This window comes from Astatotilapia calliptera, unplaced genomic scaffold (genome assembly GCF_900246225.1).
Source record: "Astatotilapia calliptera unplaced genomic scaffold, fAstCal1.2 U_scaffold_11, whole genome shotgun sequence".
NCBI classification, from domain to species: domain Eukaryota; kingdom Metazoa; phylum Chordata; class Actinopteri; order Cichliformes; family Cichlidae; genus Astatotilapia; species Astatotilapia calliptera.
The window spans coordinates 403,150-430,679 of NW_020535630.1; the positions used below are offsets into that span (position 1 = coordinate 403,150).

At 43.9% G+C, this 27,530-nt stretch overlaps 1 pseudogene; it reads left to right on the forward strand.

Annotated features, from left to right (window-relative positions):
• Positions 1-5,045: 5,045 nt before the first annotated feature.
• Positions 5,046-27,530, forward strand: LOC113017352 (NLR family CARD domain-containing protein 3-like; annotated as a pseudogene).

Consider the following 27,530-nt stretch of genomic DNA (forward strand, 5'->3'; position numbering starts at 1 on the left):
GCTGAAGTCAAAGTCTTGAAGGCGCAGAGACCACCGAGCAAGCCTGCCAGAGGGATTCGGTCGAGACATCAACCACTTGAGGCTGCTGTGGTCGGTGTAAATGGTGACGTGCAAGCCTTCGACATAGGGTCGGAAATGTTCCAAGGCCCAGATCACGGCCAGACACTCCTTCTCTGGAGTTGAGTAGGGCTTTTCCGATTTGTGCATAGCCCGGCTAGCAAAAGCTACAGCAACGTCTTTGTCATCCTCATCTTTTTGCATTAATGCTGCCCCAAGACCAGCATCGCATGCATCAGTGTGAATGAAGAATGGACGCGAAAAATCTGGGAACCTGAGGACCGGCGCTGAGGTTATTGAATGTTTCAGAAAGTCCACAGCTGCCTGGCACTTGTCATCCCAGTGAAACTGTACGTCCTTTTTAGTGAGGGCGAAGAGTGGCTCTGCATGGCGGGCATAGTCCTGCACAAAGCGGCGATAGTAGCCAGTCAGGCCAAGGAACTGTCGCACCTGCTTTGTTGTGGTCGGCACTCTGAAGTCAGTCACAGCTCTCACCTTGTCAGGGTCAGGATGAATGCCAGCCGGCGTAACCCGATAACCAAGGAAGGTGAGTTCTGAAAGGCAGAATTGGCATTTGCTCAGCTTTAAAGAGAGGCCAGCGGACTGAAGCCTACCAAGGACCTCTTTTAAGTCAAGCAGGTGTTGCTCAAAGGTCGGTGATGCGACAACAATGTCATCTAGATACACCGCGCAGGACTTATAAATCAGGCCAGCTAGAACATTGTTCATAAGCCGCTGAAAAGTCGCAGGGGTGTTACACAGGCCGAAAGGAAGGACTCTGAACTGAAACAGGCCACAGTGCGTGATAAAAGCAGTCTTTGGTTTAGCTTCTTCAGCAATGGGGACCTGCCAGTAACCTCGAGCGAGGTCTAGTGTTGTGAGAAACTTCCCTCTCGACAGAAAGTCCAGTGATTCATCCACTCGCGGGAGTGGGTAAGAATCCTTCACGGTCAGCTGATTCAGACCACGGAAGTCAACACAGAACCGTGGTTCGCGGGGGGGTTTGTTCACAATGACCACGGGGGCTGCCCATGGTCCTGATGCAGGTTCGATGATGTTATCCTGTAGCATTTTTTCCACTTGCTCTTCTATGATCTGCTTTTTAGCTGGTGAGGTGCGGTATGGTGGCAAGTTAACAGGCTTTGCATCCCCAGTTACAATGACATGTTCTGCCAGAGAAGTGCGACCAAGGTGGCCATCAAACAGGTCACCAAAACTATTTAACAACTCCAACAGTTCTTCCCGTTCCTCAGAATCCAAGTTAGCTTCTCCAGCCTTATCATGGAGTTGCGGGGTGTTCTGCAGGGTCATAGTTCCACACTCAAGATCAGCTTCCACAAAGCCATTTTCACAGAGTTCATCAAGACATGGGGGATTATCATCCATAATTACAGTTCTTGTTGGGACATGTATTGTCAGTGAAGTGCGAGTCATGAAGTCCATCCCAAGAACAAAGGGGGATGACAGGTCCTGCACTATCACAAACCGCTGATAGACTCGCTTGCCCATAAATCCAATGGTCAGCCAGGTTATTCCTAATGGACTGCAGTTGGTGCCATTGGCCAGTCTTATTGGGGGAGAATCCCACGGATTCTCTAATGACTGGTTTCGGTGTCTCTTAGATAACAGGTCTGCATTTACTGCTGAAAGAGATGCTCCTGTATCTAGTGTGGCATCCAGAGCCGCCCCATTAAAGTTCACTTTAACTCTGAGAGGGGTGTTCCACGATGCTTGCGAAGGTCCATCTTCAACGTGATTGAGCACTGGTGGCACACTTTGATTTGACAAAGGCGATGAGGGCTGAGTTATTGGTTGGGGGGAGGGTTGCCCCTGTGAAACACTCTCCCCCCCCTGAAGTTTCCCGGCCTCCTGCCCGTTGCTCTCGTCTCCCTGACCCCGCCAGTTTCATCTGGATCGGCAGGCTGAGTTACTGGATGTTGGTCAGGAGACAGCGTTTGGGGAAGCTCCGGAGCCATCCTGGGAGAGTGTCGAGCTCCCTGAAAATCAGTGGAACAGTTAGGGCACGAACGAGAGGTAACACCAGGCATGGCACATTTGAAACAGCGGGGTCCTCCCTCAGCTCTGTTTTTTGGCTGAGCTCGGGAGGGCCGTGAAAGGTTAGTGCCAAGAACAGAATGCAGCTCGTGGGCACGCAGCACTAGATCAATTACTGACTTTACAGGCGTTCCGTACAGCGCTACTCTGTACTTCTCCACTGCGTGTTTACAGATGAGCTCAATTTGCTCCAGTTCAGATGGTGGGTTCCTCAGTCTCCTAAATTCACTGAGCATGTGGGCAACAAACGTTGGCAGAGGTTCTTCGGGGTGCTGGAAACAGTCCAGGATGCCTCTCAAAATCTGCTCCTGGTTGTCAGCAGGCAAGAAGACGGTTCTGAAAAGTTCACAAAACTTAGCCCATGTAGATACGTGAGGAATGAGCACATTAGACCACTTTCTTGGTTCCTTAGCTAGGAAGTGTGGCAGCTCTCTGAGGATTTGGGCATCTGTTAGGTCTAAGGAGGTTTTATAAGCAGCAACAGACTGCAGCCATTCTTCCGGGTGAAGGCTGCCGTCATTAGCGAACACCTTGGGCTCCAATTTAGCTTGGTGCAATGCCGCAGCAAGGACTCTGGTTGTATTAATTAGCTCCAGTGAATCTGAGTGAGATTGTGACAAGGCTCTGGCGGGCTGCGTGGGGCCAGGTGTTGAGATAGATTGCTGCGTTTCCCTGGTTGGCAGGCCTGGCACATATGGGGTAGAGGAGGCCTGAGGAAAAGGGTGAGTAATCTGGGCAGCTGGCACTTTTGGGACTGGTCGTTTTTGTTGAGTCCACTGCTCCAGAATATTCCTCTGGAGGTCCAAAGAGTCATGAAGACACTGCTGAAGCATATCAACCTCTGCTTGCAAACTTTGCACTTTATGCCCAAGGTCAGCAGTACTATGTCTGGCAGTAAGTCGGTTGGGGTGTAATATAAAGTCTATATCATCACACATGTCATTCAAGTCAGGATGAGTAGCCATAATACACACTTATCAAAGACCCAAATCTATACAAGGTAGCAGTTAAGCAGAAATCAACTTCAGTTCTGGTCACACAAAAGTATATGAAACATGTGAATTCTGAAGTTTAGCTACACATGTCTTATCTGACTTTGAAACGTGGAGGTGGAAGGAGCAAACACCCTGGATCAAAAGCATTTAGGTGTAAAATAGATCCAAACTTACGAGTAACTGAGTATGAGCAACACCTTTTCAAGTCAGATGCACTTAAAACAGCATTTCAATAAGGACAGATAAGCCAGTGAGAATCAATAGCAAATCAGTTTGAAATATAGACAGCGGTCTTTTTTTTTTTTTTTTTTAAATACACTCACTACATCAGTTCGGCGATTTTCCAGAGGACACCAGACTTGTCCAGTCCTGACGCGGTATAGAGGTTTGTCCCGTGGAAAAGTTCCCACTTGCAGAGACCATACGAACGAAGCAAAGTCTGCAGCGTGAGCTCAGCTGGCGAGGAAGAAAAAAAAATCCGGTGCGCTTTACTCCGCTTACGTGTACTTCAGAAACTATGAAGAAACGGCATCCATCTCGCGTCCAAGTAGCGTGAATCCACGTTAATCCAAAAATGTCGCAGTAAAGGCGTTCGGCAGATGACGATAATACATCCCGAAAACAGCGCTGCGGCGGCTCCACTCGTTGCCGTAGAAACACACTTCCGTGATCCGGCGAATCGGACGTCCGCGTCGAGGCCAGCCTGGTCTGTCTCCGCGAAGTATGGCAGGCTACTACTAGCTCTACTTTGCCGCTATGTACCTTTCAGTGTATCAATCATCCGCTGCTTGAAGATACTGCATACTGAGGTCCAAGAGAAGATGTTCGGGCGCCATTTTGTAACGTCGGGTTGCGTTTAGTGGTTGAGAGGAGGCGGCAAAACACCTAGCAGGGTAGCCAAAAGAATACACACTCACGCTGGCGTTGGGGATTCCACAGTGTGTTCTTTAATATACCTTCTCTTCATCAACCATATAAGCCCGGTTGAACGGCTGCAGCTTAACAAACATAGCGCACAGGGTTCGTACAACCCATAACGTTGCAAACAAAGGTGTCTGGAGAGGTAAAACATAAAATCCGTCCCTCCTCATGTACTAGCGTGCAAGCACATGTCCACACCATCACAGAGAGAGAGAGCAGAGAGCAGTGGCACAAACTGATGACACCATCAACCCTCGACTTGGGTGTCTTAAAGGGACACCACACCATAGTGGCTGTTACAAGCTCCATTCAAACTTTGCTGCCATCAGGAATAATTCTTCAAATATAATCATCAGTGTTTGAGCAGCTATGATATCAGGGACAATCTAGACATGTGTGACAATACTGAACATGTCACATGACACACCTCAAACATCATGTGATCCACTCTCAGTCTGCACTTTCATTCATGACTTCAACAGGTTGAAACGAGCTTTGAAGAAACATTCAGTGAAATAAATCTTTCATGGATTCATGTGAGCAGCAGATGAACTTTGTACCAACAACATCTTCAATAACAGAGTCTGAATGAAGCTCAGGTGTTGATGCTGCTCACTGATTGGACGCTTGGTTTCAGCTCTGCTCTCAGTCTTTACTGCACAGGTGAAGGTAGAAAGTGTGACTGGATCTATAGACTGGAAACAGAGAAACATGCTGAACATTTGAAGCTTTGCAGCAGAAATGTTCATGTTACAAATACAGCAGAGCTGATCTGGGATCAGTGTGTTCACACCTGCAGCTACAACAAGGTTTCATGTCTCCACACGTCAGCATGTGAACTTTACTCTGACTCAGTCTGAGCAGTCAGACGGCATATTTTTAAAGTTAACACATCAGCACACACAGAGCTGAGCCCCTCCCACCTGTGCTGAGTTTCAGGTGGAGTCCCGCCTCCTTCCAGGAAGCAGCTCACCTGTGTGTCCGTGTTTAGTGTCCAGGTGTGGAGTGGAGCTTGTTGTTGGTGTGAAGAAACTGTAAGTTTGCTTTGTTTCCTCCTTTAACAGTTTGTCTTTAGGAACTTTACTGTTTGTTCAGCTCGTGTTTGATTTCTTCACACAACAAACTGTGTGTGTTTGTATTTCCGGTCTCTCCATTAAAGTCAGTGTGTAATGTTTCCTGGCTAACATCAGCTGTGTGCAGCTTAGTTCAGCACAAATCTGCCGCTCCATAGTTCACGGTAACGGACTCACAGCTGGACCAACGAGGCCGAGTGTGTCCGCCACTCTGAGCTACGTTCGTGTTTGTGTACTTGTAGTTTGTACTTTGAGTTCACTCAGAGCCCACAGAGGACGCAGCGTACGTGATGACGTCACAGCCCTTTACCTCCTTTACTGTCACTGTGATTAATATTTACACACGAGACACCTGCAGAGCTCTGACGCTGAGCTAGCACACAGCATGCTAACACTAAGCTAACGCTAAGCTAACACTAAGCTAACGCTAAGCTAGCCAAGAACCCAGAGTGAGGTTAAAGCTGAGTAAACACTGACCCCAGACCAGCACCGTGATAAAGTGAGCTGCTGCTGCTGAACTTGAACAGGTAACAAAGTGATGAGCAGTCAGGCTGCAGGTTTCTACCTGTTCATGTTTCTACAGTAGAATCACTTTGAAGTGTCTTTGTGCTGTTTCATCTTTGATTTGTGTTCATAAACACTCAGAGAAACATCACGTGACCTCATCAGGATCTGTGTTGGTGTGTGGGGCTGTACCTCAGCTTTATGTTGTTACATGCTCATTTGTTCATTTTAACATCAAAGTAATGTTATGAGGAGTAATGAAGTAACGTACTCCATTACTTTTAATTAAAGTGTTCTGTGTAATATGTGTAATAATGACTGTTTTGAGTAATGACCAACACTGATCACAACAAAGAGGAAATGCCTCCAACATGCACAAACATTTGAGCCACAACATGCAGTTAATGTGCACAAATGTCTTTGATATGCTGCTCAGTGATGGTGGTGACTGTCAGAGCAGAGCTACTGAGAATCAATAAGTAATATCAATGATGGGATCAGAATCACTAAATTCTTCTCATCCCTGTCAGTATCATACATGTGCTGTATAATGTGATAAATGTAGAGGTGCTGGCTGTTCTCTCACTCTGCTGTTTAGCTGTAAAGGACGCCTCCCTGCCTTTGTCTCATTCATGACCTTTAATAGTCTCTTCTAACATGCAGAGATCTGTATGATCTGTTTCATAGAGTCTAACCAGCCTGTACAGGTAACAACAACAGTCACTGCATCACTGACACACAAACGTCATCTCTGTCAATAACAACATTCATACATGGAATAAAAACACATCAGTGGATCATTGCTGGAGCTGATGTTTGTGCTCCTGGTGCAAAGGCTCTCAGTTTGCTCCTTGAAATAACATCAGTGGTGGGTCAGCGACATGCTTTCTTTCCCTCTCAGGTTTAAATATCTGGGACTCTCCACCGTTTGGTTTTAGAGCTGAAGAAGCTTCTCAGATGAAACGTCTTCCAGAAACTTAAAGACGTCTCTTTTCTCTCCAAGCTCCTTAGATCACATGACCTGGATGACTGAACCTACAGATATATTGACCTGGTTTCATGGTCACATGACAGGTCAGAGGTCAGCGACTGTAACTCAGTTCCTCCTGTTAATGTGAACTCACTGAGTGTTTGTGGTTTACCTCTCAGACTGACTGAAGATGATGATGGAGGAAGAGGAGGACAGAGCAGAGTCTGCAGGGTCCAGCTGTCCGTCTGTGAGGAGTGACTGGTCCAAAGGTTATAATCCAGACTTCAGTGGTGAACCTGGAGCAACGAGGTCAGAGAGCTGAACTCACTGAGTAACAGAAATAATTCTGCACTGACATTATAATCAGTGTTGACTCTGGTTGATTGTCTGACTGTGTTTGTGAGCTGAGAGGAAATGAAAATGAGTTTGTAACAAAAATCAGTTTTGTCCAGTTTTCCTGTAAAAAGCTGAACTCTAATCTAAGAGGATGTTACTGACAGGAAACAGCTGCATTATCTGCAGTCTGTGTGATCACAGCTGCTTCAATCATGTTTGTGTCTGCAGAGGTCAGAGGTCACAGTCTGCAGGGTCCAGCTGTCCGTCTGTGAGGAGTGACCGGTCCAAAGATAGCAATCCAAACTTCAGTGGTGAACCTGGAGCAACGAGGTCAGAGAGCTGTGATGACTCCGTTACATGTTTGTGTTTCCTGGATAAATATGACCTGGAACATCCTCAGATTGTTACAAAGATTCATTAAAAAGAAAACAATGAAAGAGAAAAGATCCAAATGTTCGACTTGGTCATTTGCTGTTTGAGGACAGTGATGCTCATATCTGTGGGGAAAGTGTGACCTGAGTGGGTTCATGTTTGTCTTTAAAGAACAGAGCTGCTCTGATTCTCTTTGTGTCTGATCTGTTAAACAGTCTGAGAGGTCACACAGAGACCCAGCAGCTAAAGCCTGGATCATACTGGCTGCTGTTACTCCATCAGGACAACACTGAACCACAGTGGTGTGGATGTAGTGGATAAATCCCACCATACTGATGCTCAGAGTTAACCACAGGGAACAAAACCAGATGTTACCTTCAGATTGTGACCTTTGGAGTGGACGATGCAGATTTCAATAGAGAATAAATGTTGTTTTTTCAGCTGTGAAGAAAGAATCTAATTTTCTGAACTTAAGAATTTATGATGCTGGAAACAACATGGAGACTATAACACAACATTTCCACTGTGTTCATAGAATGAATGTAAAACTGTCAGACATTCATTAAATATGCAAAATGTCTACAGAAGCATCAGAGGGTCAGACGTGAAGCACTCAGTGATTTTGATCAAATGACTCATCAGTTATTGATCTGTACTACACTGATCTACCACGTTAGTAAAGCTGGTGTTCTGGTGGTGGAGGGAGACTCGGATCATGTTCTGGTTTTGGAGCAGTGATCTGCTGATGGTTCAGTTTGATGAGCTTCTTCAAAATCATCCCTGACATCACCACTGAAAGGACGTCCATGAAAACAGACTGAAAATTACTGATATGTTCACAATCTGAGAGTTTAAAACTTGACAGACTTGATTCAGATGAAGTTATTTGAGCAGAAACTCCTGGATCTTTATCCTGTGTTGATCTAATCCTTCATGGTTCCTCCACAGAGTGGACCAGCAGAGCTCAGAGGTTCCCAGTGGTCAGTCTGCCCAGCAGCATCAAACACAGCTGGACTCCATATTTATGGTCTGTACATGTACAACAACTACTGTTCCATCTGTTCTGTTCACAGTCATCTCCATGCTGCTCTTTGTAGACCAGTGGATCGTCAGTGTGTCCAACATGGATCTGATGTTTGGCTCCATGATTTCAGTCTGATTGGCTCATTCATAAATATTCTGTTTCAGCTGCTGGAGGACAACATCATCACTTTTGTGAAGAACGAGCTGAAGAAGATCCAGAAGGTTCTGAGTCCAGATTACCCAGAATGCTTAGAGAGTCAGAGGAGCAGCAGCAGAGAGGCATTTGTGAAGATCACAGTGGACTTCCTGAGGAGAATGAAGCAGGAGGAGCTGGCTGACCGTCTGCAGAGCAGTAAGAGGATTTATCTAAAGATTTAAGCTGCTGGATAAATGAACATTTTCCAGAGATGGAAGATGGATAACATAACATAACAACATAACAAAAAAATACTAAAGTTTTGAGAAAGTCTTAGCGACTTAAACTTATGTTAAATTATGTTAAGTTGTGTCGTTCGGGCCCATTTAATACAACATAATTTAACAGGTGTTAAATGAAAACAAATTCAAGTTCACGTGGTTCCTATGGGGCAAAGAGTTATTGTCTAAACCTGCTATGATCAAAACCGCTCAAGCTGAAATATTTAAGCATCATTATAGGTCAGAATTTGCCATTTAAAATACACATTCAAAGCCTGCATCCAAGCTAAAGCTTAAATGTTCTTTTTTAGGAGAAAATCTTTATTCCCTGTTTTCTGGAATGATCTACAGAAGGAGCTGAAATAGTCCGAACTGCTCACAATAGCAGGAGTTTAAATCCATTTTTCATACAAGACATGAGAAAATATTTATCTTGGTCAATGTGACTGCTTTTGATGTTACTCTTGTTATTGCATATGATTTAGACCTGTGTGTTCACTCCCCTCTGCTGAATGTCTTGTGATGTTTGTGGCAATTTCTTCTAACCTCTTGGCCAGATCTCTCTGGAAAGAGAGAGAAAGAGAGATCTGGCCAAACATCACAAACATCTCATCTCAATGAGACTTTAGTATATGTAAAATCAGCACAAAATTAACACAGAATCACAACATCATGATAAAAAACTAATGACACATCTGCATTAACTCCTGCATGAACTCACGATGATTCAGAATACTGGCCTTGTATTTACTAGGTATCTGATCTATACCAGTTATCGATTGATAATTTGCAATATTGCACAGTATTAGTGTAAGATGTAATGGCTGCAGCCACAAGATAAGTGGTGCATTTAGGTGCTCAATTCCTTAATGCAGTATATCAAAATGACAGTAGTTTATCTGCTTGTGTAAACTGGAGGAAGTGGACATCACTGCTTAACTTGGTGTTTCCATGGAGATGTTGACTAACTCTTTAACAAGCTGAAGCACCAAAACACAAGTAAGTGAGTAAGTGCTGTAGTGATTAATCTGAGTCCAAAAAACACATTAATATCCGTGAGGTGATCCGAAGCTATTAAGAGAAAAACATGGGGCTCAATGCAGAAGGAAGACCAATGTTATTTTTTTTAACCTCTATGTTAATTACAGAAGCATAAATGTGTTCGGCAACTGTTTTAAATAAGGATATTTAGCATGACAGAAGTTACAAACCTTATAAAACACACAAAGGTGCAACGTTTAGAAGACTACACAGGGCTAAACATGTCTCCTTGCAGTGGGTTTAATTAGCTCCTACCAAGATGGATGCTAATGACTGTAATTACCAGCAAAAAAGGGGGAAAGGGGAGCAAGCAACAAAGCCGGTGAAACATGCGGGACAACGTACCTTTAAGAGAGTTCAGTGGATAAAAGTGGAGGTGATAATGTCGTCCTGTTTGTCCTGCTGTCCGCTGAAAATTCACCTGGAGTAAATCACTTGGTTGGAGGGAAATATAAACAGAGACGGGTGAGAAAATGAGGGAGTACTGTAACGTGCATGTCTGGCAGAGGGGCGGGGCCATGGAGCTGCCTTCAGGTGCTTCACAGAAAGTCAAGCTTCTCGTAACTGTAACTTTGATTTCAAAACTGTGGCGCTGTCGTTTCAGAGGTATAGCCAATGTAACTGGTTGCAAAGTTCTTGAAGTAACAGGAAATCATTAGTAGAGCTCCATGATTATAAAAAGCAATTTCTGGATGTAACAGTTGGAGTGCGATATGTTCTATATATCCAATATGTACCTTTTGCTGATGAGTTGTACACCGGATGCCCTGACTTGTGTCTGGAAACAAACCAGACCTTTTACTTACCAAGCAAATGTGTGTTTTCTAGCCGGCTGGCAATGTATTAAATGCATTGTTGGATGTTGTTAATAATTAAATAACAATGGTTTTATAATTACTGGAACAAAGATTGAAATGGTGACTGAATCAAATTTCTTACTAGCAGATCATAAGCTCTCTTGAAAATATAAGATATGGTACTATGGTATGTAAAGGAATTAAATACTTAGAACATATATTAGAGGGAACAGAATTTATTCCATTTGACAGACTAGTTGCACAATATGGGATCAACAAGACAAGATTTTTAGAATATCAACAAATTAAATCCATAGTAAAAAAGAAATTTAACCTCAGTCAAGTTGAATTACAAACACCACTAAGTGCGGCACATTTTCTTACTCTTAAATCCCCCAAATTATTATCTAAAATATACAGAACACTTTCTAAATTAGATGAATCAATATCCCTTCCTATTGCAAAGTGGGAAGCAGATTTATCAGTCAGCTTAGACCAAAACTTCTGGTCTGAGATTTGCTTAAAAACCTTTAAATTAATTAAAAATCCCAGTCTGCAATTAATACAATACAAAATACTACATAGAGTGCACTATACAGGTCATCGGATGTTCAAGATGGGCTTTACATCCTCCAACAACTGCTCACACTGTCAAGGCAATACACCAGACAATTACATCCACGCTCTTTGGTTCTGTCCACCAGTGCAAAAGTTTTGGCGCGAGATATGTGAAGACTTATCAAAGTGTCTGAAATGTAACATTCCAACTTCCCCCTTAGTGTGTTTGTTGGGCAGCTTAGATAATGTCACTTCAGAAAAGAATATCGCCCATATGGTTTTCACTGCCCTATGCATAGCCAAGAAAACAGTCCTCATGAACTGGAAAAATAAAAATAATCTTAATTCTAACCAATATAGAAATTATCTATTAGATTACATTAGTCTTGATACAGCCTCTGCCACCACATCAGATCAATTGCTCTGGGCTCCTTTTATCAGCTCCATCACCTAGTGGGGGTGGGGGGTCATAGTTTGGTCCCGCCTTCACTGTTGTGATTGGTGTGGGGGTAGGGACAGGCTTAGGGCGTCGGGGGGTTCCCCGGAGGCATCTTCCTTGGGGGGCTCAACCCGGGGTAGCGGTCATGTCCGGTTGGGGGCTCTGTTGGCTCTCAGGTGACTGTTTCCTCGCGGCTGCGTGCAGCGGGGCTAGGGGAGGGTCTGTGCTGACGGACGTGGGTTACTGACCTGGTAGCTTGGCTGCCCCTGGGTGGGTCCGGGATGGGCGTGAGGTTCTGGGGGCGCTCCGTCTCCGGGCTGGGGCCCGGGCCGGGCCTCGGGGGCTTGGGTCCTGGTTGGTGTGTTGCCGGGGTTGTGGGCGGGTGGGTGCATGGGGGCCCAGCCCTGGAGCAGGGTGCCGCCGGTGCGTCGAGCCACCTGGGGGGCTCTTCAACTGGTGGGGGAGATGGTCACATCTGCAGAAGCTTTCCTCTCTTCAGGGACTCTCTCTGCAGGAGGGGGAGATACAGGAGAGGTGGAGGAAGATCTCAGCCTGGGCGTTTACTGTCTTATGTAGTCTGGAAGATGAGTGGATGGTGGGGTGGGTGCAGTTTTCTCTGTGGTGGGGTTGGGTGAACTGTCCCGGGCTCTGTGGGGCCGGGAGGCGCTGCTGCACTGGGCCCCGGTCTGGATGGGCCTGGGCCCTCTTTCCCTGGCGGGTCGCGGAGTGTGGGAGTGCCTACTGGGGTCAGCGGGGGAGCTGGCCCCAGGGAGGGGTTACCTGCCCCTCCCTTCCTTACCTCCCCATCTCCAGCTGCCTCCCTCTTCCCGCTCCACCACAACCACCCACACATGCAGGGCCTTGGAGTAGGGGTATGTCACCAGGGTGCAGAGGAGGCTACCCCCCCCCCCCCCCCCCTCTGTCCCCTTCCGGCTGCCTCTGCCTCAATTTTATCCCACAACTTAGACATTCACATTATTCACTCTCTCATTACACATACATATAGGATCTTGGGGGTGGGCACAATCACCGAGTCCATATTACCATCAGGGTGTACACCTCACCCCTGGCGTCGTTACCCACCTCTCAATTTTAAATACACTTAGACATTTAGGGCCATCAGGAGGGACTATGCGCTTACCTGCTGCTCTCTGGCAGGTAGCTCCATGCCCTCCTGGGTTTTAATTGCACCTCAGAACACACATGCATCAACACTACAATGAGCGGGTGGAGGGAGGTTTGGAGTCTTCTCCCACCCCCATTCTCTGCGGCCCGCTGCAGCGGGAGGGCTAGGAGGAGTTGGCCGTCTGACTGCGGTCTGGAGTGTGGGGCCTCCCTGCTGCTACGGAGTCGGGGCGGTCTGCCTCTCCCCACCGCAGGGAAAAGGGTAACACCACCTGGGTCTGGGTGCAGTTCCCCCCTCCAGGGGCAAGGGTACCTAGACCCGGTTTGTAGAGTACGCTTGGGGAGTGTGATCGTGTGTACAGCGTCTCTTTATGTCTGTCTCCACGTTGGTTGAGTGTGGAGTGAGTGCACATGAGAGCATGAGGGGGGGAATGGATGTTTGTGTCTGTGTGTGCCTGTATGTCTGTGTCTATATGTCAGGTTGGGTATCAGACACCACCTCTCTGGGGACACCTCAGGCCCTCTAAGGTTTGGAGGCCTATCTCCACCCACCACCACTTCCCCTGCCGGTGGCGGACTCCTTCAGGTGTCGGTGCGTTGGTGGTTCTTTGTGTCTGGGGGTGGGCGTCCAGGTACACACCGGCTCACTCCTTGGCGGCCGCTTATCGGGGCCTGGAACCTGGGGCTCGCTCGGACCACTTCGGAGGTGGGGTGCCCCCGGCCTCTCGGCCTGGGGCTCGGTCACTCAGGCACAGCTGGCTGCCGGCGGAGCTCACGGGCGCGTCACTGCAACTCCCCCTGGCTTCTGCTCCGCGGCTGCTGAGTGAACCCTCATCTGGGACTCTCCTCAGCTCTTGCTGGGACAGTGGCGCGGCTGCCCCTCTGTTGGTTTTCCATGGTCTCTTGTGTTCTGGGGGCCTCTGGATGTCTGGAGTTTTGATCTCCTCCATACCTGCTTCATACCCTGGAGGACGGGGCTGTGGCCCCCCCCACACTCCCTAGCAGATCGTTACATGGAGAAACCTTTGGAATACAAGCACGCTGATCCACACAGGTGTGCACACGGGTGTTCACTGCTCGTAGAATTAAATTACACCCTTCTTGGCTACTACTTCGAAGCACATCTGTCCTGCGTGCTGCACAACAACATTGAATATTTAGTATTTACTGCTGTTTACACTAAGCTAGATTAATGCGATGGTGTTGTGTTTAGTATGTTGCTTTGTTTTTTTTGTTTTTTTTGCTTGTCTTCTATTCCTCTCTCAACAGGCGATCCAGGAGATTTTAATTTTTTTTCTCCCCCCCTTTCTCACTGTCCCTCTCCCCTTCTGTTTTTCCTTTCCTTCCTCTTTCTTTCTCCCTTTCCTATCCCTCACTGATGTCTGTCCCGTCTGTAACATCTGAAAATAAAATAAAATAAATAATAAAAACAAAGATCGACCAAATGGACCAATACGGCAATGCCACGAAGATCCATTTGGCAAAGTAAATCCATTGGGTATCCTTGTTGGTCTTCAGACAACAATTCTGATGGCTAAAGAACCAAATGGGACAGGCAAAAAAAAAAAAAAAAAAAGAAAATATAAGATATGGTAAATCAAATCTCAAAAAGCATTTTCTTTTTTGAATCTTGCTTTATCTCAGTTATTGTTCTGAGCTATGGGATAAAGTATATGACCTTAATTTGAAAACCTTAAAAACATTATAGAAAGAGCAACTAGGATAATAGCCAAGATGGGTTCAGGAGATCACACCAACAAATTGTTTTTGAGTTTGTAAAACTTTAAGATGTGATTGTGATACGATATCCAGAGCTAAAAAGTCGAACTTTAAATCATTAAAAATAATCTTTGGATAGTTTCTCCCTTTCAAAAGGTCTTCACATAGTTCTTGCAAAGCTTTGATGTGTGTCTGGGCTCATTATTCATCTCCATGATGATGCAACAACAATGACACAACAATCATGGCTGCTTTCACTGTTGCAAAAGTTGTCTGTTGCAAATGCCAATCACCCATGATCTTCTTTCCCCCAGAAATGACTGCAAATGTGTTTCTAAATATTTAAACTTTCTAATAATACTATGGAAAATTGTTTTTAAACTCTTTCACACCATCACCAGAGTAGGTACTTTAAGTGCAGAACTAGAATAGGAAATAATATTTATTCATGTTTGACATTATTTCTTGTGCATCTTTGCTGATTTTATGAAGGCCAAGTTAGGATAACCACATGTTTTAAGAGTTGTTTTTTGTTTTGTTTTCCAAGTGTGCATTTCTTTTCTTTTCCATTTTCCACAGAGAGAATTTTCTCTGGCTAGTGTTGTATGGTTCTGATCACCCCAAATTTATGTTCCAGTGTGAGTCAAAGAGTAGGTACTTGTCTGTGTCTGGGGTTTCTGGTAAATTTCATTACTGAGGCTTCCATCTTCCTCAGTGCACACAACAATAGTAACCTTCTTTCTTTGGTTTTTATTTTTTTTTATCCACTGAGTTAATGTGTTTGTTAAGTTACAACAAATATTCTTACAATCTCAAAGATATTTTGAGGCTAATAAAAGAAAGCTCAACACTTACCTCCCAACTTGGTTAACTGTGTCCTTTACATGTGAACATTTCCCATTTTGATTTCCTAAATTAAATTCCATTTACATGCTGTTACCATATTTCCCACTGTCCTCGAAAGCAGCAAAGGGGTGGTGACAAACTTGAAGATGGGGTCTCCTTTCACGGAACATAAAATGATAGTAAGCCTTTTCCCATTCAGTGTAACATGTTCAGTGTTCATGTTCCAGGCCATTTGGATTACTGAGGTATGAATAAAGTCAGACATGATGACATTAAAGGAAACTTTATTAGCAGTAAGACTAAAATTCTTTGGCTATATAGAAGCTAATAAGCAGGCTGATGCTGTGACTATCTCATGTGCTGTAAGTCATTTGAGTATTTTTTTGCAATATGTTTATAATAGTGGTCACTCATAAGAATAAATCTCAGCTGCCATTAACGGACACATAAATGACACAGACATCAGATTCTCCACATGTTAAAAATCAACCTGAACATCACAATCAGATTTCTTTTCACACACCCTCTGGTCTATTCTAAGCAGTATGCTAAATAATGCTATAAGTATGTTATGTTTTAAAGATTAGTTCTTTTTGGAATTAAGTGTTTATTTTTCTTCTCATTCAGAACTTCAAGCTGCAGTTTGTCATCGTAACCTTAAATCCACCCTGAAGAAGAAGTTCCAGTGTGTGTTTGAGGGCATCGCTAAAGCAGGAAACCCAACCCTCCTGAATCAGATCTACACAGAGCTCTACATCACAGAGGGAGGGACTGCAGAGGTCAATGATGAACATGAGGTCAGACAGATTGAAACAGCATCCAGGAAACCAGACAGACCAGAAACAACAATCAGACAAGAAGACATCTTTAAAGCCTCACCTGGAAGAGATGAACCAATCAGAACAGTGCTGACAAAGGGAGTGGCTGGCATTGGGAAAACAGTCTTAACACAGAAATACAGCCTGGACTGGGCTGAAGACAAAGCCAACCAGGACATCCAGTTCATATTTCCATTCACTTTCAGAGAGCTGAATGTGCTGAAAGAGGAAAAGTTCAGCTTGGTGGGACTTGTTCATCACTTCTTTACAGAAACCAAAGAAGCAGGAATCTGCAGCTTTGAAGACTTCCAGGTTGTGTTCATCTTTGATGGTCTGGATGAGTGTCGACTTCCTCTGGACTTCCACAAAACTACAATCCTAACTGACCCTAGAAAGTCCACCTCAGTGGATGTGCTGCTGATAAACCTCATCAGGGGGAAACTGCTTCCCTCTGCTTGCCTCTGGATAACCACACGACCTGCAGCAGCCAATCAGATCCCTCCTGACTGTGTTGGCATGGTGACAGAGGTCAGAGGGTTCACTGACCCACAGAAGGAGGAGTACTTCAGGAAGAGATTCAGAGATGAGGAGCAGGCCAGCAGGATCATCTCCCACATCAAGAAAGCTCGAAGCCTCCACATCATGTGCCACATCCCAGTCTTCTGCTGGATCACTGCTACAGTTCTGGAGGATGTGCTGGAAACCAGAGAGGGAGGACAGCTGCCCAAGACCCTGACTGAGATGTACATCCACTTCCTGGTGGTTCAGGCCAAAGTGAAGAAGGTCAAGTATGATGGAGGAGCTGAGACAGATCCACACTGGGGTCCAGAGAGCAGGAAGATGATGGAGTCTCTGGGAAAACTGGCTTTTGATCAGCTGCAGAAAGGAAACCTGATCTTCTATGAATCAGACCTGACAGAGTGTGGCATCGATATCAGAGCAGCCTCAGTGTACTCAGGAGTGTTCACACAGATCTTTAAAGAGGAGAGAGGACTGTACCAGGACAAGGTGTTCTGCTTCATCCATCTGAGTGTTCAGGAGTTTCTGGCTGCTCTTCATGTCCATCTGACCTTCATCAACTCTGGACTCAATCTGATGGAACAACAACAAACAACCTCTACATGGTCTAAACTATTTAACAAACCAAACCTTCAATCTCTCCACCAGAGTGCTGTGAACAAGGCCTTACAGAGTCCAAATGGACACCTGGACTTGTTCCTCCGCTTCCTCCTGGGTCTTTCACTGCAGACCAATCAGACTCTCCTACGAGGTCTGCTGACACAGACAGGAAGTAGCTCACAGACCAATCAGGAAACAGTCCAGTACATCAAGAAGAAGCTCAGTGAGAATCTGTCTGCAGAGAAAAGCATCAATCTGATCCACTGTCTGAATGAACTGGATGATCGTTCTCTAGTGGAGGAGATCCAACAGTCCCTGAGATCAGGACGTCTCTCCACAGGTGAACTGTCTCCTGCTCAGTGGTCAGCTCTGACCTTCATTTTACTGTCATCAGAAGAAGATCTGGATGTGTTTGACCTGAAGAAATACTCTGCTTCAGAGGAGGCTCTTCTGAGGCTGCTGCCAGTGGTCAAAGCCTCCAACAAAGCTCTGTAAGTAAATCTGTGATCATGTTTATTTTTAAAATGTTGATTAAAAGTGGTCATAGATTTCTTCCATGACAGATCCATGTCCTAAAACCATGAGCCAGCGTAGTTGTATAGTATAAAAGAAAAAAGGAGAACTTTTGACCACAATATTGTAACTTGAATGAACTTTTGATACAGCCTTTAAACATAAAATTTATGAACAGAATCGGTGACAAAGGGCAGCCCTGGTGGAGCCCATCACCCACCGGACTTATTACTATCCAACGTATTGCCGGCTATGCCAACCAAGCTCTTGCAATGGTTGTAAAAGGATCGAATGGCCTGTAGCAATGGCCATGAAATGTTTCTCAGTTTTATTATTTTCAGTCACATCTGTTTTTGATTATTAACTGAATATTTTAAAATTCAGGCTTTTTATGTTATACAAAACATCATATTTTCTTATGTCTTGTATTGATTCTGAAGGAATAGTTTTCATCAGTATCGCAGATACCAGCCTGAATTTTACTTTGTATTGGATCAGAAAGGAAATCAGTGGCATCACACATCACTTACAGCAACTTCAGTACCTCTTCATTTTAATAAACTGGGGGGAGGTGCACCAAGATTCAGTATGAGATAAAGAATTATTTTTAACTGTAAGGTTGGAGAAATCTGTTGTTGGAAATTGGAAGAACAGGTCATCTTAAAAATCACTGCATTGTAGTTTTATTCAGGCCCCTTCAATCTGTGATCGCTGTTGCTTTGCATTGTAAATGCTACTATTACAAAAGTCACAAATATTAGTGTATGTGTGTGTTGTTGGGTAATAAACCAAAAGAACAGAATCTACCAGCACCTCACTGATTTCTGCTTAAAAACAATAAAAAAGCAATAAAGCTCTGATTTGTTTGGTTGATCTTGTCTCCCTTCCACCTTGATTTCAGACTGAGTGGCTGTAACCTGTCAGACAGAAGCTGTGAAGCTCTGTCCTCAGTCCTGAGCTCCCAGTCCTCCCGTCTGACAGAGCTGGACCTGGGTAACAACAACCTGCAGGATTCAGGAGTGAAGCTTCTGTCTGCTGGGATGAAGAGTCAATACTGCAAACTGGAAACGCTGAGGTCAGATCAAGCAATATCGATTTTTTTTTCATCAATTAACATCATTTAATCAATTTCATTTGGAAAAAATTAACAGTGTTTATGTTTTGTTTTTTTTAATGAATCCATCCAAATCACACTAAACTGCCACATTTGTCTTTTGTAACATGAGGCAATAAGGATTCCAGCATGTCCTGAAACAGTGTTGAAATATTGTAAATGTAGTAGCTCCTCATGGCACCATGAATATACTTTAACACAAGTGTTTCATGTCTTCTTGTCATCCTTTCTTCAGACTGAGTGGCTGTAACCTGTCAGACAGAAGCTGTGAAGCTCTGTCCTCAGTCCTGAGCTCCCAGTCCTCCCGTCTGACAGAGCTGGATCTGGGTAACAACAACCTGCAGGATTCAGGACTGAAGCTTCTATTTTCTGCAGTGGAGAGTCCAAAGTGTACACTTGGGATTCTCAGGTCAGGATTCAGTCTTTTCTGATGATGATTTAAAACCTGAGTCAGGTCGATAAATGGCTTACTCATTTACAACAGACATGATTTGTCAAATCACCTTATATCTAACCCAAAGGTCCTGTGTTTTACTACTTTGATTTTTTAGTAAAACACAGGACCTCTTAATATTTATCTAAGAGACCATATATAATTTTTTTCCCTGGATCATGTGTGTACCCTCCTGGTTGGAGCTCCAGCAGCCTGTATCAGTGAATGGGACTTTAAATGAAATTGCTGCCCCTGTCAGGAAGAGGTCTGAGTGACACACAAAACAGAAAATATGAGCACTGCATGTGTCTGAGGCTACTCAGATACAGACCTGAATGAGACACTAACTTTGTCTCTGAGAGATAACTTTTATTATTAAATACACTTCATTTCTCATCTGTGTAGAGAATGTAGAGTTTGACATGCTAATATTACAAAATGAAAAATCACACTGAGTCACAAAGAAATTGTTTTGGAGTATTTATGGTTCAGCTGATGAAATTGTTCAAACAAACCAGTAATTTACACCGAAACAGCACAAGTGAAACTTTTTCGAGGGACTTACACTAAGCTTGTCCTGGTACACCTGTAGAGCCCAGCTTCTATGGACCATGAGCTTAAGTTCTGTGCTGCTCTGATTTATTGCCTGTGCTGTCTTTCAGTTCAGCTTTGTCGAGTCTCTGGTAGGATTTCTTTTACATGACCTGTGTAAAAACAAAACAGGAAACACATTAAGCTGAAGTAAGATGCACAATTTGAAAAATGGGGCACAAAAAATGTTGCTGCTTTCTGGAAAGTGCGTCTAAGAAGACCCAATGGAGAAAGTGAAGAGAAAAATCAAAGATTAAGAAGAAGAAAATGGCAGAGGCAGTTTCTCTTGGACTGCCTGCAGATGGGGTGAGACTCTAGAAACAGGGATGATTGGAGAAAATGCAAAGAGGCCATAGGATAAACCAGGAGATGAATACTCTGGTGTTCTGGGGATAGTGGGAGTGAGAGGGAGAGATGCCAGTAAATGATTTCAAGGATAAATTTGAGAGAATCAGAGCTAAGAAACCAAAGCAAGTGGGGAACTACAAACATATGGACAGACTCATAATTAGGCCAAAGACACATTAAAGCAATTATTACAGGTTTAGAAACAGGGATGGATATGAAGGAGCTTAGCATGAATTTGCATTGAGGAAAGAATAGCAACGAGCATCAGAGGAAACAGTTAGGAAAACTAAGAGGATGTACTGGCAGGAATACTGCAGTACTTTAGGAAGAACTACACCAGTTCAGAATGTGTGGAGTACAGTTAAGAACATGAATGCAGACAGGAAGTAAATTCAAACTCCTTCATTAAATGCAGCTGGTTGAGTTGAAAACAATGGAGAATGATTGTGTTAAACTGTTTATTCTCTATAGAAATGGAGCAGAAGGAGTGCATGCAGAGCTGGACGTGGGCTGTATATACATGCGTGTATCTGTTTTGTCTGTGAGCAGAGAAAACAAAGCGCTGGAAAAGTCCAGTGTATCATAAGCCAGCCAGTCCTGTTACTGCAATTCACTTCTTCACCCGATAGTGTCACCATCAGGCTTCAACAGCAGTTTCCAGTATTAATAGTGTTAATGAGCTACAGGTAGTATGGATGGGAAAATGTAGAGATGCTGGGCAAACAATATGATCAAATCCACAGTGGGAATAATTGAAGTGATGACGGCAGGTGTAGAGAACAAAAATGAATCATATTGAAATATTAAATCAGGAAAATCCTGGAGAAGAGGATAGTTCTAATGTTCAGTTTGTAATGTTGAATTCAACACAGCTCTTAAATGCATAAAAATGACTTCACCTGACGTCAGACTGAGCAATCGGATTAGCTACTGATATTGATTTAACCCGTTTAGACCTACCATAGAACCAAGTCCGCCAGAGCTTATATTATATTTTTACATGCTGTAGAGCCATTTTTGGGAGCATTTCAAGTTGCTATACATCAATACAACCATTACAGCCTAAATTTTAATAATATGTATGTATTAAGTGCATAGTAATTACATAAATTGCAAAAAAGTGCAATAAACTACAAAAAAATTGAAAATCGTTTTTGTTTTTTTAACATATATTTCTAGTTAGAGAAATTTAAGAGGCTTATCCCTCAAAACTGTAAATACAAAAAAGTTGCACAAAATAGTTTCCCACCTCAGGAAATTTATTTTGAGTGCCTTCATAGTTTTATTTTTGAAATACACCAATTTTTATATACTGCAGGAAAAACGAAAATAAATATTATACTGCAAATTTGCAAAATAACAGCATATGCATCAAAATAAACTATTTCCAGCAGAGCAATATGAGTCCTAAGCATATGTGGAAGGAAACTGTAACCTAGGACAAGCTGATGGCATAAGATGTAAATACAACTCCTCAGGTTTCATATGCAAAAAAAATTATTGCGCTAGCTCACGTGATTACAGTGCTACCGGGATTTAAAAATAGTTGCGCAAAACGGAGTGTGCCCACTCTGACCAGTTTTAAAGGGTTAAAGCAAGAAAATATGGTATTAGCATTAGATGCCAATTCCTATTAACCTTAAATTAGCATTACCTGCTAATGGCAGTCTACTTAGCATTAACTCCTCACTAATGTAATGCTAATTCACATCAAATTATCTTTAGCTTTAGCATTAGCTGCTAGCTTCAGCCTACCTACCACTATCTGCTCACATTGTTAAAAGGGAACAGAAAACGATATTAGCATTAGCTTGTAATAATTATTCACCCCTATTAATTAGCCACTAATGGCAGCATACTTAGCATTAACTCCTCACGTCGTTATAATGCAAATGATGCTAACTTGCATTAAATTAGACTGCTGTTATTAGCTAATGCTATTTAGCAGTAGCTGCTCACATTGCTATAAAGCAAAGGAAAACGATATGAGCATTAGGTTCTAATGCATATTTGCCTTAAATTAGACGTAGGTCCTAATGGCAGCCTACCTAGCATTAGCAGCTCAGATGTTGTAATGCTAGGAAAAAGAGTGTTCGCATTAGTCGTTCACATTGTTATAAAGTTAAGGGAAATAGTGTTAGCATTAGCTACTCACATTGTTAAAAAGTGTTAGCATTAGTGCATAATGCTAATTCACATCAAATTAGCATTAGTTAATAACGGCAACCTATTTAGCATTAGCAGATAATGTTGACCTTGGCCCACTGGAAAAGTTAAGAACTAAAGATTTAGGAGTGTTTCTCTTTAGCTCTTTCTCATTTGGGAAACAAATGAATTCTGTTATTAAAACCAGCTGTAAGGTTTATATTGTTGATTGTCATTTATGCTTAGAAATATTTACTCATATATGCTTAGAGTTTTATAATCGATTGCATAATGATAGAGGTTTGATCCTTAGTAGTCTGTAAAGACTCTGTGTGCCTTCCAGAGTGCTCTGGCATGCACACACCACTTGGGGCCATGAGAGAGGTCGTACCCTCTCTTACTGATTTATGGTGTAGGACAGGGGTCTCAAACTCAATTTAGCTGGGGGCCGCTGCAGGCAGAGTCTGGGTGAGGCTGGGCCGCATTAGGTTTTCCACAAGAAAGGCATGGTTAAAAAATTCCAATCTTCTCAAATCTCTTTATTTTTATTTTTTAACACAAAATATGAAAAATAAATAAACAAATTAAGAATTAATAAGAAAATAAATCAATCTGTAATACATAAATAAAATAATAATAAGATATTTTTAGTCAGTGAACTTGTGTTTTTCTTTCAGTCTTCTATATCTGCTGTATTTAGATTGAAATGTCTGTATTAACAGTTCTATAACCTTCTTCTGAACATGAATGGAACACTGTAGAAAATGAACTGTTCTTCTGAACATGGCTTCTCTTGCCTACTCCTTGCTGCTAGAGACCTGGCAGCGTTTCCTCTCGCATAGCCGAGCCAGATTTGGCCTGAGGGAGGAAGCAGTTGCGACCCTCAGTATGTCTTGAAGATGATCATCCGTAAGTCTGGACCTGTACTTGGACTTATTGAAGTTCAAAGTGGAGAAGAGCTTTTGGCACAAGTATGTGCTACCAAAAAGGCACATGGTCCGCTTGAACATTCGGGAAAGCCGAGGGAAACTAGGGCTCAAGTCTCTCAAAAATTGTCCAAGCTTGTCTGCTTTTCCACTCACCTCCCTGAACTTTGCTTTGAGTTCAGAGTTGCACTGCAGCTCAATGAGCTCCATTTGAAGCACAGAAGGGGCATCTTGCACATCAAAGGAGAAGGGGTCCGCAAAAATGTGAAAGGTGGCTCTGTGTGTCTTGAAGTCAGCAAATCTGTGATCAAATTCCTCCTGTAGCCTCAAAATGACATCAACATACTCGTCAGCACTGAATGGTGTGCCTGCATCCACGAGTGCCTTGCATGCTGGGAAATGGCAAAGGTTTGTCTGAGAGAGCTGAGCTTTCCAGAGCGCCAGTTTTGTGGAGAATGCTCTCACGTTGTCATAGGCAGCACTGACAAGTTGCCCCTGGCCTTGTAACGTCTTGTTCAGTACATTAAGCTCATGTGTCATATCAACAAGAAAAGCTGAGTCCATGAGCCATTTGGGATCAGTTAGCACAGGAACACTAACTCCATCCTTCTCCATGAAGGCTTCACTTCTGCTCTCAACTCAAAAAGTCTCTTTAATACATTTCCCCTGCTGAGCCAACGTACCTCAGTGAAGTCGAGCACATCCCCATATTCTGACTCCATTTCCTCTAAAAAAGCACAGAACCTTCGGTGCTTTAAGCCCCTGGATCTGATTTGGTTGATGCATTTCACAACAATAGACATCACATTGTCAAACTTCAGGCATTTGCTGCAAAGGACCTGCTGATGGATGATGCAGTGCAGAGCAATGGCCTCCTCCACGCCTTCCTCTTCCAGTTTGTTTTGTGCCACCAGTCCATGTTTCCTCCCTGTCATTGATGGCGCTCCATCTGTTGTTATTCCAACAAACCTCTTCCATGGCAAACCAACATTCTCAATGGCATCACACAGCTTGTAAATATCTGCTGAGCGGTGGTCTGGCCATGCATTGGAATTACTGTGAGCAGCTCCTCCATCACTTCAAAACTGTCATCAACACCACGGACATACATTGGGAGCTGGGCAGTGTCGGTGATGTCTGTGGTCTCATCAAGAGCGACTGAGTATACACTGAAACATTTGGCTTTCTCACACAGTTGGTCATAAATGTCACTTGACAGGTCAGAAATGCGATCTGCTGCGGTGTTGGCAGAAAGGCTGATGTTGCTAAACTGACCTTTCTTTCCCGGACAGACTATATTTGCAGCCTGCAATATGCACTTTTAGACAAATGCACCTTCTGTGAATGGCTTCCCTGCTTTAGCAATCATCTCACTAACCACGTGGCTCCGACTGCTGCATTATTCTCTTTGGTTGCTTTCTTGGAGAAATCTTGCTGCCTCAGTAGATCTGTTTTAAGACTGGCAACCCGGTTCGCTCTCTCGTCTCCCTGGTATTTTGCATCCAGCTCAGCATGTCTAGTTGTGTAATGACGTTTCAAATTGTATTCCTTGTGCAGCGCAACTTTCTCTGTGCAAATAAGACAGGTCGGGGTGCCCCTGTGCTCAACAAAGAAATATTGCATTTCCCACTTTTCCTGAAATTGTCGGTGCTCATCACCAACCTTTCTCTTCACCGCAGGCTTTGAAAAAGACATGTTTGGGGCTATGTGACATTTATAATTCTACTTGGTGTCACTGTCGCATTGAAGTTTCAATCAAGCGTTTAGCCGACGGACGGGGAACGTCTCAACGCGTAGAGAACGTCATTTCTGCTTCTTTTTCTTGCAACCGTAGCACGGCGATCGGCAGATAAAAAGCCGGTAGCAGTCTCCTTTGTTTTTACGCTCGATGTTCATGTCTTTCATGACGACACGAACACCGTGGCGTTTGCAGATGGTAGAAAGTGCAGGGATAGCGAGCGCAAAAAAGGCGACTGCTCACGGCGCCGGGCTGTTGTTACAGGAGAAAGAAGCGGAAATGACACCGTGACATATAACAAATAACATCAGCTGTTTCTGATGTTAGTTGTTTTGACTGCTTTTACATTATATTGAAATATATGTAATGTTCATGTTTGCTGCAATGCAAACGCAGTGATGCAAATAAAAACATGGAGCCACAAATGACGGTGCGACCCTATAATTAGTCCGGGTTACCGGGGACTGTTGTTGCCGATGAACAGGTGTCGCTATGTGACTGCAGACTAAATTGGGCTGCATTGAGTTCATGACTTTTCTTTTATCCCGCCGCCTACGCATCACTGTGAGAGTTAATATGAGATCTCTCTCTGTGGAAAAATAACTTTAAATCCCACTGACGTGTGTATAAATCTATATACGTATAATGTCCCGCTGGGCAGCAACTTAAAAAAACAACTTTTTTTGAAGTGTTGTGAACGCAGCGCGCTGGGGCGAATGTCGGCGTTTGCCCAATAGAAAGGAGGAAGCCAGCCAGGCACAGGAAAGAAACACTCCAGGGCAACGCTGCTGGAACTTTGACTCATTGAGAAATGTTTCCCTGCTTGCATCAAGCCCGGCTGGTGTCCCCTGAGATCCATATCCCACCCTGATTGGTGGGTTAATTCAGCTCCGCCCACAACACTGTAAAGTGTCATACATTATCAAACTAACATTACATTTTCATATTAAGGTGGGGCCAAAAACTATCGTCCTGCGGGCCGCAATTGGCCCGCGGGACACACACACACACAAACACAGACACTATGCACAGACTGGTACTCTTTGTTCATACCTGTGTAAGACGTCATAATGTTAATAAACTTGTGCATATTCATGTAAGCTCAATAAAGAGCAGTGTTACGAGGGAGCAGACGAGAGCGACTGAGGTCAAGTGAAGGAACGGCGCTGTCACAGTTCTCTCCCTCATCAATTGTCTGGTTCCAGCGGTGGGTCTGTGCTAGACGACCCATCACCAGCTTTTTCCACTGGTTACCAGTACGTGGTAGAATCCACTTCCAGATCTGGTTGTCTTTAAATCTGTGAATGGATTGGCTCCATCTTATCTCTGTTTAACAAAAGAATCCAAGTGGAGCCCTCAGGTCTGCAGATAAGCAGCTTCTGACCAGAACTAGACGTAAAAACAGAGGTGAGCTTTATCGATGGCTGCAGCCAAACTCTGGAACAGTCGCCCTTCACATCAGGTCGTCACCAACACTGGACATTTTTAAAAGCCGGTTGGAAACACATTTGTACTCTGTAGCTTTCAATCCTGACCAGTCTTTATAGTCATTACTGTGTATGTTTCCTATTTTCTCTCTACTCTGTGCAGCACTTTGGCTCAAGCTGTTTTTAAATGTGCTGATAAATAAATGTAGATTTCTTTGAATAAAACAGTGGAGCCGAGCTTTGAGCTCAGTGTGTAACAGTGTGTGTGTGAGAGCCATGTAATGTCCATGTGTGCATGCTGACTGTGCTGCTCTGACCCCCCTCCTCCTTTCAGGGTGGAGCCTGCTGGAGTCCGATGGTTGAGACCAGGTCTGAGGAAGTGTAAGTGTGTTTTTAATGGGATTCATGAAAACAAAGCAGCACACATTCAACCATCTTCATCATGTCAGGAGTCATCATCAAAGTGTCAATCAATGAACAGATGATGGATCAATAACTGCAGCTGGATTGTGTTTGTTCTCTCCATCAGATTCCTGTCAACTCACAATCGACACAAACACAGTGAACACAAAGCTCCAACTGTCTGACAACAACAGGAAGGTGACACATGTGGAGGAGGTTCAGTCATATCCTGATCATCCAGACAGATTTGATGTTTATCAGCTGCTGTGTAGAAATGGTCTGACTGGTCGCTGTTACTGGGAGGTCGAGTGGAGAGGAGGGGTTTATATATCAGTGAGTTACAGAAGCATCAGAAGGAAAGGAGACAGTGACTGTGTGTTTGGATGGAATGATCAGTCCTGGAGTCTGGTCTGCTCTGATGATGGTCCTCGTTCTGTCTGGCACAATAAAATAAAAACATCCATCTCCTCCTCCTCCTCCTCCTCTGTCTCTAACAGAGCAGCAGTGTATGTGGACTGTCCTGCTGGCACTCTGTCCTTCTACAGAGTCTCCTCTGACACTCTGATCCACCTCCACACCTTCAACACCACATTCACTCAAACTCTTTATCCTGGGTTTAGTGTCTGGTCTCTGGTTCTTCAGTGTCCCTGTGCTGAGTGGAGTGTAAAGAGTGTCTCCTGTTACAGAAACACTCTGACTGTTGAACAG